This window comes from Macrobrachium rosenbergii, unplaced genomic scaffold, assembly GCF_040412425.1.
Source record: "Macrobrachium rosenbergii isolate ZJJX-2024 unplaced genomic scaffold, ASM4041242v1 13902, whole genome shotgun sequence".
Classification (NCBI taxonomy): domain Eukaryota; kingdom Metazoa; phylum Arthropoda; class Malacostraca; order Decapoda; family Palaemonidae; genus Macrobrachium; species Macrobrachium rosenbergii.
In genome coordinates this window covers 277468-289739 of record NW_027100722.1, presented here as the reverse complement: position 1 = coordinate 289739, position 12272 = coordinate 277468, and positions in this window count along the sequence as shown.

Sequence of the window (12272 nt, the reverse complement as noted above, 5' to 3'; positions counted from 1 at the left end):
CATGGAACGTTGGTACTCTAACAGGAAGACTGAGGGAGATGGTACAGTAGATGTGATGGAGAGGAGGAGGATAGATTTCTTGTGTGTGCGGGGGACTAGGTGGAAAGGGAGTGGAACTAGAGAGATAGGAAATGGGTATAAGGTTTATACAGTGGGTCACGGGAGGGAAGAAATGGAGTTGGAATTATAGTAAGTAACACTGGAAGGAAAGAGTGGTAGAAGTAAAGAGAGTAAATGATAGGATTTTCAAGATTCCAATAATAATAGGGGACAAAGTAGTAAATATAATATCAGCATACGCTCCTCAGATGGGGTGCCAAGAGCAAGAGAAAGAATTATTTAGACAAGAGTTTGAGGCTGTCATTAGAACAGTGAGGGAGGAGGAGAAACTAATAATAGGAGCTGATATGAATGGCAGGGTGGGAAAGAGAAGAGATGGGTATAAGGAGGCACATGGAGGCCATGGGTTTGGAATTAGAAATTAGATGGCTCAGAGTTTTGAGTTGGCATGTATGAACACATGGTTTCAGAAGTTGGATAAGTACTTGATAACGTATGAAAGTGGAGGATTGCAAAGCCAAATTGATTATACCCTGGTTAGAGGAGCCGACAAAAGCAATGTGACGAACTGCAAAGTGATCTTGGGAGAAGCATGCGTTAAACAACATGGATTGATGGTAATGGATTTGAAAATGAGAGGGAGGAAACATAGAAGTTGCACGGGGTAACAGAGTTGAAAATATGTGGGCAGACATGAGAGAAATACGTGAGGGGGAAGCAGAGGAACTGGTGGGAAGAACCAGCGGATATGGAGTGTCGTGAGGAGAAAAGTGGTGGTGGAATGGAGAGGTGCAAGAATCAATTAAAAGAAAATCAAAAGCATTCAAGGAAGGACTGGAAAGTAAGGCCGGCACAGGGTGCACAGGAACGGTACAGAGAAGAGGAAAGAGATGCCAGAAGGAGGGTGGGTAGGTGTGGCTATTGGAAGGGCGGCAGAGCAGTTGAATGAAAGACTAGGAACAAGAGAAGGAGAAAAGGATATCTATAAGATCTCAAACTTGAGGAAAAGGCAGAGACAGGATTTGGGTAAATTGGGTGTCATCAAGGATAGAGGTGGAAATGTACTGTATAGGGAGATGGAGAGAGTATTTTGAACAACTTTTAAATACTGAAAATGAGAGAGAGGAGATGGGGAAAGCACAGAGGGTGGAGGGACCAGTGATGGAGATACAGGATAGAGAGGTGAAGAAGAGAGCATTACGTGAAATGAAGAATGGTAATGCACCAGGTCCATCAGAGTTCCAAATTGAAATGATCAAATTACTAGGTACAGAGAGGGAGAAATGGATGCTGGATTTATTAAAAGCTATATGGGAAGAGGAAGAAATGCTGAGGGACTGGTAACTACAGAGGAATTAAACTAACAGAGCATGGATTGAAAGTTTTAGAGAGGATACTGGATGAGAGATTAAGAGAAATTGCAAAGATCGGAAAACAGCAGTACGGATTCATGAGAAGAAGAGGGACGGTGCATCGATGCCATCTTCATAGTAAGACAGCTGCAGGAAAAGAGGCTAGAGGGAAACCAGCTTTATTGTGTATTTATAGACCTGGAGAAAGCATACAAGAGACTCCCATGAGAAGTGTTTTAGTGTTTGAGGAAGAGGAAAACCCCAGAAAAGTTGGCTAGGCTGGTCGAGATGATATATCAGAGAACGAGCACAAAAGTAATAACAGCAGTTGGGGAAACAGAAAACTTTGAAGTTAGTGTTGGATTGCACCAGGGGTCAGCATTAAGCCCATTTTTGTTTGTGTTGATCATGGATGTGTTGAGTGAAGAGATCAAGAATGAAGTGTTGTGGGAGTTGTTGTACGCTGATGATCTGGTGATTACTGCTGAAGATGAGGAGGACCTATAGAGAAGGGTTGGAGAGTGGCAGGAGTCTTTAGCGAGGGGTGGCGTAATGGAGAATATGAACAAAACAGAGGTTTTAGTGAGCAGTAGGGAAGATAGAGACAGAATAGTAATACAAGAAAGAAGAGGCTCAATTATAAAACAGGTAGAAAAATTTAAATACTTTGGATCTACTTTAAGCCAAGAGGCTGAAGTGGACAGTAGGAGAAAAGCGATGTGGGGGAAGTGGAGAGATATAGCTAGAGTTGTATGTGATAAGAAAATGCCAATCAAGCTAAAAGTCAAGATGTACAACACAGTGATAAGACCAGTGCTAATGCATGGATCAGAAACATGGGCTCTAAGAAGAAGAGAGGAAGTAAAGCTTGAGAGAACAGAGATGAGAATGCTGAGGTGGATTATGGGAATATTGCTGCTTGAGAGATTGGAAAATGATGAAATAAGAGACAGAGAATTTGATGGCAAGATAAAGTGAAGGAAGATATGGAGAGAAGAGGTTTGGTGGAGGATGATGTCTTTGACGGAAGGCAGTGGAGGAGAAGGTGCATCAGGCAACAGACCTCTTAACCTAGTAGGGAAGACATCGGGAAAGAAGAAGGTTTAATTTTTTTATTTTTTTTTTTTTTTATTTTTATCTATTATTTTTGTTTATCTTATTTATTTTCATTTACTCACTTTTTTATTTGTTTATTTTTTCTTTATTTTTATTGATTTATTGGTATTTATATATTTATTTATTTATTGGCTTTTATATATATATTTATTTATTTTTATTTAATTATTTTACTTTATTTTTAATAATTTTTTTATTTTATTAATTTTTTATTTTATTTAATTTTTAGACATTTTTACTTATTTTTTATTTAGTTTTATTTAATTTTATTTATTTAGTTCTATTTATTATTATTTTTTATTTTCATTTCTTTTTATTTAATATACTTTTATTTCTTCTTATTTCTTTTTATTGTTTTATTTTTATTCGTTTACTTTCATATATTTTATTGATTTTTATTTAATTTATATTATTCCTTATTTATTGATTTTTATCTATATATCTTCAATTCTTTTATCTTTTTATTTATTCATATATTTTTATTTATTGTTAAATACTTTATTATCATTATTTATTTTTTTTTTTATTTTTTTTTTTATTTTCATTTATTTATATTTATTTATTATTTATTTTTTTTATTTATTTATTTATATTTATTTTTTATTTATTTATTTGTTCATTTTTATTTATCTATTTTCATTTATTCTTATTAATTTTACTCATTATTTTAACTATTTTTTATTTATCTATTTATATTTGCATATTTTTTTATTTATTTTCTAATTATCTATTTTTACTTTTATTTATTTTTACCATTATTTATTTTTTTAATTTTTTTTATTTTATTTATATTAATTTATTTTTATTTATTTCATTTTGTTTTTTCTTATTAATTCATTTGTATTTTTATTCTTATATAATCGTATTTTCATTTTTATTTGTTTATTTTAATTTAATACTATTTATTACTTTTATTTATTTTCCATTTTTTCAGACATTTTATTTTTATTAATTTTATATTTTTATTTTAATATATTATTATTTATTTATTATTATCAATTTTTATTCATTTATTTTGTATTATTTTTATTTATTATTATCTATTTGTATTTACTTATTTCTATTTATATTTATTTAATGTAACGATTTTGGGCCATTATGCAGGTTCTTTTAACATACTCAGGACGGGGCTGTATGACTGACGGCAGATGCAACAAACAAAGGAGGAGAAAACAACAAAAACAATAAAATGAGCTTAATTTAGTTTATTTTTATTTATTTATTTACAAGTGAGACATAAAAAGATAAAACCATAAGCATTTAATTAAATATAAAAAGTAGCTTAAAAAAAGAGGCAAAAATAAACAGCAGCAGGCAGAAAATAAAATACCAAATTTATTTATTTTAGGACAAGAACCCACCAATTTTTATTTTTATTTTTCAACAAAGATATGGTTACACGACTACCATGGTTTTTCCATTTTTTATTTTTCAAAAACTCGACCAACGTTGACTCCAAAATTTGCTATTTACTTTTTACTGACTAAAGAAAAACGGCAGCTCACCGACGAGAACAAAAACTTAGGTTTATCCACAAAAGGGAACGAGCGGGGAACCAGCAGTTCCCGCAAAACCATCACTTTTTATTTAATATTATTTATTTGTTTTTATTTATTTTTTATTTTATTTATTTTTATTTATTTTAATATATTTATTTTTATTTATTTTTTATTTTCATTTATATATGTATTTATTTAATTTATTTTTATTTATTCATATATATTTGTTTTTATTTTGTTATATTTATTTAGTTTTCTTTATTTTATTTTAATTTTATTTATTTATTTAACTAATTATTTTTTATATTTTTATTTATTTTTATTATTTTATTTTTGTTTTTTGTTTTTATTTGTTTTTATGTTTATTTATAAATTATTAGCAATTTATTTTTGTTTTTATTTATTTTCATTTACATTTCTTATTTATTTAATTTAATTATTTTTATTCAAGTATGTTATTTATTTTTATTTATTCTCATTTTTTTATTTATTTATTTCTGTTTATTTTTATTTATATTTATATTTATTACTTTATTAATTTTTATTTTCTATATTTATAATTTTTTACTAATATTTGTTTATTCAATTTTTGTTTTTAATTTTAATTTTATTTTTTTATTTATTTATTTATTTATATTTATTTTTATTTTTATTTTATTATTTATTTATTTATTTATTTATTTATTTATTTTTTTAATCTTATTTATTTTTATTTAATTCTTTTTATATATATTCATTTTTTATTTATTTATTTTTTATTATATTTTCACGTATTTTTATTTATTTATTTCTCTTTAGTTATTTATTTATATATTTAGTTATTTATTTATTTATTCATTTAGTTATTTTATAAATATTTATTTATTTATTTTATATGTTTTTATCTCTGTTTAATTGATTTCTTTATTTATTGATTGATTTTTTATTAATCATATTTATTATTTTTTTCCTAATTTTTATTATTTTTCGTTATTAATTATTTTTTTATTATTTATTTATTATTTTTCTTTTATTATTTATTTTTCATTTATATTGGTATTATTTTATATTTATTTATTTATATAATTTATGTTTATTATTTATTTCTTTTTTATTTATTTTATTCTATTTTTATTTCTATTCATTTTTTATTGTTTTTTTATTTTTTCAATTATTCAATTTTCATTTTTTTTATTTTTTCACTTTTTATTCATCTTTTATTTATTTTTATTTATATGTCATTATTTTTATTTATTTTTTATATATTTTTTAATTTTTAATTTTATTTCTGTTGTTATTTATTTTGTTTTAATTTTTACTTTTTATTTTTATCTTTATTTATTTATTTATTTATTTATTGTTATTTATTTTTATTTACCTTTATTTACTTTACTTATTTTTCTATTTTATTTATTATTATTTATTTTATTTATTTTCATTTATCTATTTTTATTTCTTTATTTATTTTTACTTGAAATTTTTACTTATTTCATTTATTTTCAATTATTTTTTTATTTTATTTTTATTTTTATTTATTACATTTATATTTATTTATTTATTTTATTTAATAATTTTTATTTCTATGTTTTTTATTTTAATTTTATATACTTATTAGCATATTTTCTTCTATTTTTATGAATTTTATTTATTTACCTTTATTTTTTATTTTTATTTTTTATTTTATTTATCTTATTTATATTTTTATTTACTCTTTTATTTTTTTTATTTTTATTTATTTATTTGTACTTATATTTATTTTTTTATTCATTTATTTTTATTTATTCAATAATATTTTTTATTATTTTTTTTATTTATTTATATATATTTATTTTTTTCTATTTCATTCTTATTTATTTTTGTTTTATTATTTTATTTATCTCTTATTTATTTTTATTTAATTTTATTTATTTTATATATTTATTTTTATTCATTTTTATTTTTCACTTTTATTTATTTGTATTTATTTTATTTATTTTTATTTTTTTATCTTAAATTATTTTTTTTTATTTCATCTATGCTATTTATATTTATTTAATTTTATTTATTTATTTTTATTTATTTTTTTATTATTAATTTCTATTTATTTTTATTTATTTATTTTTAATTACTCATATTTATATATTTATTTTTATTTATTTTATTTATTTTTATTTTTAATTCTTATTAATCTTATTGTTATATTTATTTTTATTTATTTTATTATATTATTTATTTATTTATCTTTATTTAATTTTGTTTATTTATTGGTTATTATTTATTTATTTTCCTTATTTATATTTATTTATCTTTTATTTATTAAGGATATTATGTTTTGCTGTTTTCATATTTAGTAATTGAGGGCGTTGTTTTAACTGTTTCGTGTGTAATATTGCTTAACTACCAATATTGGTTGTTTGTTCGGTAGTCAGTCGAAGGTTTGGTGTCGGTCAAAGACGGCCGTGAAGTTAGTCTCTTCATAATTTTGATACAAAGTGGTTTGAGCTAGTGGGGACTCAAGAATGCAGTCATAATTAGTGATGTCTACAAATCCACTTAAGTATTCCTACTCATCTTAAAAGTACATTCAGGGAAACTTTGTTTAGGAGATATGCATATCTAAATGTAAGGATAATTTCTTGAGGTGTGCTTTGGTTGAGGGTCGTGAAATAGAGATTGTGCTCATGCCAATCTAACTACTGTATTTCAAGCTAGGAACACCGAATGCGCCAATAGTAAGTTCGTATTGTTAGTTTAGTTAATATACACAAAGCAATGTATTGATATAATCATAATTTGAATTAGCATCAGAACAAAGTAGCCCGGGTGTTGTAGCATAAGGCTTCGGCAACGATTTGGGTCAGTATGTTTCAGATCATTTAGGCTAAACGATAACATTGATGATTTGAAATGCTATACTTATTCTGAATGAGTCGGAATAATGTCCAATGCAACTGAAAATAATTACAGTTACCTCTTTATGATATTGGAAGCGAGATTTTAAGGTAAAATCACTCAAAATCTAAACACACTGACAGGTTCTAATAGAATGCCATATTAGTGTATTTCCTTCATAAATGTTTTTGACAGATACATTTAATACCCAGTGTGTCAAGACTTAGCGGCTAAAAGTTTAGTTTTCAGCTATTTGACGCAATACAATATGACAGTGCAATATTTCACGTCAAAATGAAACACCTAAGTTTCTGATCAAACATTCAGTCAGCCAGTCACTTACATCTTCTGAGCAAAGTCAGCTTCCCTATGCTGACTTTGGAGCTGAACTTCACAGAAGAGGTCAGGTCAAGAAATGTGGTTGATGCAAATACATCAGTCTCTCTTATAGTAAGGTTTAGAACCAGTTTTATTTGTAATGCTTTGTCGTGTTCTTTTTTATCACGCTTTCTATTATTCTCTGCTATTCTTTTAAGAAGTTTTCCCTTGTATAGATGTTGATTTTTATAAATTTTGTTATATGGTAGCGTAGTTTTCCCAGGAGGCTTTAAGAAGACACTATTGTTTTTCTTTCGTCATTAGCACCAAAACAAAGTTACAGTGAGGTTACAAGGAGCTACAGTGCAAAATTAAAGTTGAACTTGAGTTTGAGTTCAGGTGTGCCTTTTCTTGTAGAACAGCCAGCTACTAGTGCGGTCTGGACTTCACTCCTTTCTTCTTTGTGCCTTAGCTGCTCCTTGTCTGCTGCTTATCTGCTCCTTCTCTTATCTGCTGTCTTTTCTTCTCTGCTCTGCTCTGCTCTGCTCTGCTCTGCTCTGCTCTGCTCTGCTCTGCTGGACTTTTTAAAGATTTCTGGAAGTTAGTTGTCCACCCTCAGCGGGTGGGGATCTTGTTTCTGCCCCCACCTTTGTAGATGCTTAATTGGTCACGCAGATTACCTGAAACGCCCTATTTGTGGAATTGTACTTCCCTTAGGGAGGAGTTTCTAAAACACCAAAATTATGATTTTTTCTGGCTGTTATTCCACTATAAGGCTACCTTGCTTTTTGTTACGAATTCCTTGTGATTACCAACTCGATTAAGTGCAGTCATAGTAGCTTCGTAACTACGACACAATCATAATAAGTCCTCGAGTTTGGCTTTTATAATCATAACACAGGTTTGCTTTTTTTAGCGAATTTGCACACCTCTTTGTGCTTACTGGTCGACTAAGCGTTCTCGAGTTCTCGCCTTGTCATCACGGTATAGCCAAAACACAGAGATGTTTTTAAATTCTCTCTCTCTCTCTCTCTCTCTCTCTCTCTCTCTCTCTCTCTCTCTCTCTCTCCCTGTTCATTTCTTCTAAATCTCTCTCTCCCTCTCTCTCTCTAACTATCAATGTCTAACAATGGAAGATTTATCTCTCTCTCTCTCTCTCTCTCTCTCTCTCTCTCTCTCTCTCTCTCTCTCTCTCTCTCTCTCTCATTATTTTAATTAATACTTAGAATATTCAGTTTACAATCATCAAATTTTGGTAAGTTAAAGAATACAGATACTAAGTTTAATCAGTTAAAATTATAGTATACGTTACTAAACACGCTTAAAAAATGGCTATCACTGTTGACTGAAAAGAGTACACCAATTCATTATCTGTCAGCATATATTACATGTAACCAATATAGATATGAATGCTGGTCACATTAGTAGTACGTTCTATGGAACCTAATGTCCTCCGAACCTGGATATCACAGCCAATAGTAATATAGCTCAATCCAGTTGAAAGCAGTAAAATACTTCTGCATCTAATAATAATAATAATAATAATAATAATAATAATAATAATAATAATAATAATAATAATAATAATAATAATAATAATAATAATAATAATAAACCTTAGAGGAAAGCAGTCAAAGTTCAGTTCGCAGACTAGAGCGATGACTCTGCTTCCTTAGGTATCAGAACAGAAAACGGGGATCAAGATCCTATCCTCAGGGTTCACTGCTCAAACCTCTAAGTGTCATCATCGACCTTAACTCAGGTTTTCAGTAATATGATCATTCTACACAGAGACTCCATTTCTTCAATAAAAGTAGCAAATTAAAACTTGATACAACCCAGCTTCCACACCATGACAGACCTCCTTTTGAAACGTGAAATGCGTGTCATGACCCTGCCAACCATCTAACAACCTCTTAAAAATATGACTTTGATCCAGTTTCGGTATATTTAGCTAGAACGAACAGAACAAATCGAAGAACACTGTTAAAGATTCGGGCGTTGTACTCAAAATGTTATGTGGGCATTTACCAACAATCCTTTACTGTGAATTCTACCATCAATATGATTTACTTTGACTAAATAATGAGCTGGAGTCAACAATGGCTTCTATGATTGAATGAAGCTGTCTTCTGTCTATAGAAGTTCTGTGAAATATAACTGAATTGAATATACAGCATGTCAGTGTCACTCTACCCCATTATTATACCTTCCCAGTTCACGATTTTCATTTCTATCAGAGGTAAACTGACAGTCACTCATTACTCAAAATAATAACAGTGTCCCCTCATGCCTAAAATGACGCCAGATAAAGAATCCTACTGATGACAACAGATAAATCTGGTGCACAACACTGCTATACTGTGACTGTCACTCAACATATCCGAAGCGCAGTTCATTTGTAAAAGAGCATTCTATAACGAACTAAAGCAATGGTAAGGTACTAAGCAAGCTTCATTCACGAAATATCCGAGATACCATCGTTGACATATGTTAACATTGTGAGAAGTTATAGCGAGAAGTAATGAGAGTGAGGGAATTACCTCCACGCCTTCAAATATCGGTGTAAACCTTCAGTTTGGGAAGCAAACAGTGACCCTATATATCATTCCTCTGACCTGTGAGTTGTCGCAAAGACAAGCCTAGTGTCTTTAATAATCATGATTGGTTACCTACGTTCAGTGTGGAGCTAATGATTCTTTTGGTAACGATGATCATAGTCCTAAAAATGAATCCCTGGCTGTAAATCTTATTCCTTCGTATTCAAGGCCATTTATATATATTTCAAGTGTTGACTGTCAAGTAATAAACCCTGCTTTAAAAATGAATAAAATGACTGGTCAGCTATGCATAAACAATGACAGAACCTATAGGCCCACAAGCAGTTACCAAAGGGTATAGAATTCCCGCTAAAGCCACTCTTATATAATAATAGAGGCTCATGCACTCGTTCAGAATTTCTTCTCAAAGCCAGTTGTTTAACCCACCAACAACGTACAATAAATTATAAATCCAGTTCCCAAAAGAACAGCAATTCTAGGAAAAAGGGAGCCAAATTGTAATAAAGGATCAGAGCCTATATTACAGTTTCAAAAGCGTCTGGCGACTGTCAAATGAGAACAGCTTTCCATGAAGTACTGACTGTATTCTGTCCACCTTACCGGACTGACACTAACAGCACAAGCACTGGGCATTCCTGTTGAAGCATCTACTCGTATGTTATAAAGTTCCACTGTATTTGTCCTGTTCAGGGTTTTACGGCAATAATCATGTCGCAAAACATACCTCCTCAGTGCTCATTACTATTAACAATATCTAGAAACTCAAATGGCACTAACATTCATAGTGTTGTCATTTTAACTGCCACAGAATGAAGAAAAATCTCCCTTAATAATGTCATCGACCACAGGAACTTCAGACCACAGCAAAGATACGAGATTCATTCGATTCATTCACATCATCCCAAACGGAGGAAGGAACACTTTTTTGGTTGACCTTCGATCGCTGTGCAGTAAAGGGAGTTAGGCTGAAGGTATAATTTGGTTTATTTACCCTTATTTAAGCCAAAATGATGGATACTGAGGGAGAACAGATGGTATTTTAACAATTTACTTACATTTTCATTTATTTAGTTGTTGATTTACCTGTTTTTGTAATAACTGATTTCCTCTCTCTGCATTTCCCTTTATCCCTTGTTAATTCTTTCGAGTGAACACCATACGCTTTGGAAACCTGAATTTCAAGTCAGGGAATTCAGGGACCCTTTGAATGTGTTCATCTTCTATATGAATAGGGTTCATCTTCTGAATAATAATAATAATAATATGAGATGCTGTCATAACAATGGTCTCTCTACCTCTGGTCTATCAGGCAACGACTGTCAGAAAGGACACCTAAACGAGGAACAACATAATTACTTCACAAACCACTTGATATCCTATTTAGTGCACTTTGCATGAAAGCACTTTTCCTACCTCTTTCATAGGCAGGTTTTGTAAACTTATCAGAGGCACAGGGTGAACAACTACATAGAATATACACAGGACGTCAAACTTAATATTCAGTATGGAATTTGAAACAGAGCTTGAATGGAACTGGGTTCACAAGAATGTATTACCCTCTCATTGTACATTTAAGATAGACACTTCTGGTCAAAAGTTTAGTCTTCTTCAGTCCTGCGTCAATTTTTAACCTACTTCTGTCATAGTGTTCATACAATTATATAAGAACTATATGTAAAACCTTCCATAAGGTCAGTGTTTATGGCAAAAAGGATTTATGCACATTTCACTAAACGTAAATATTTTTGCCCTCGTGTTGAACCTTAAGTTATCGACAGATTAATGGGTCTGTCTTTCTTAGGGATTATATATCTAACCATATGAAAAGCTTACCGAGTTCAACCGTCGACTCCTGCCCTTCTGCCACGAGTGCTGAATAGCATTCCCCTCGAAGTAGTTACATAATTCGGTGTTAATTAAGTGGTTCCTGGCTCCTCCTCCTTCTCCTCCTCCTTCTCCGTCGTTTTGGTACAAACTCAAGACGTCCCAGTACATCTTGAAATTCAGTTGTATAGTTAATCTGAGTTATTATGCAAAAGTCCTGTTTTCAGGTACCTTAGGTAATAATAGAATGTACTGCAGTTTCAGTATGTATGTATTAAAACAGAAATTAACAAAACTAAAACTATAAGGACGAAAGTTTAAGTCGTGGACACAGTCCCATTCCATGGGATATTATGGTCAATTTAAAGTGTCTTGGTTGCCGAGTGAAAATGCCATGTGGCTGGAGTTACCAGTCACACTATTAACTATCTTATGTAATGAGTCATCCTGTCATCCATGAGTAAGATGCTGATGCATTCTTAGATGTCAAAGGTGTGGAAGTAGTCTGCTCTGATAATGCCAGGACAGTAAAGTATGATATAAAAAGTGATTGGTGAGTAGTTTGCTATTATATACATGTTAAGAGTCGGATAGTGACCTTTAACTAATCAGTCTTATCCATTAGTGATTGTATAGCTTTGCTGTTATAAAGGCTTATTAGGGGGTCCACTTATTGTGTGCCTTGCATGACA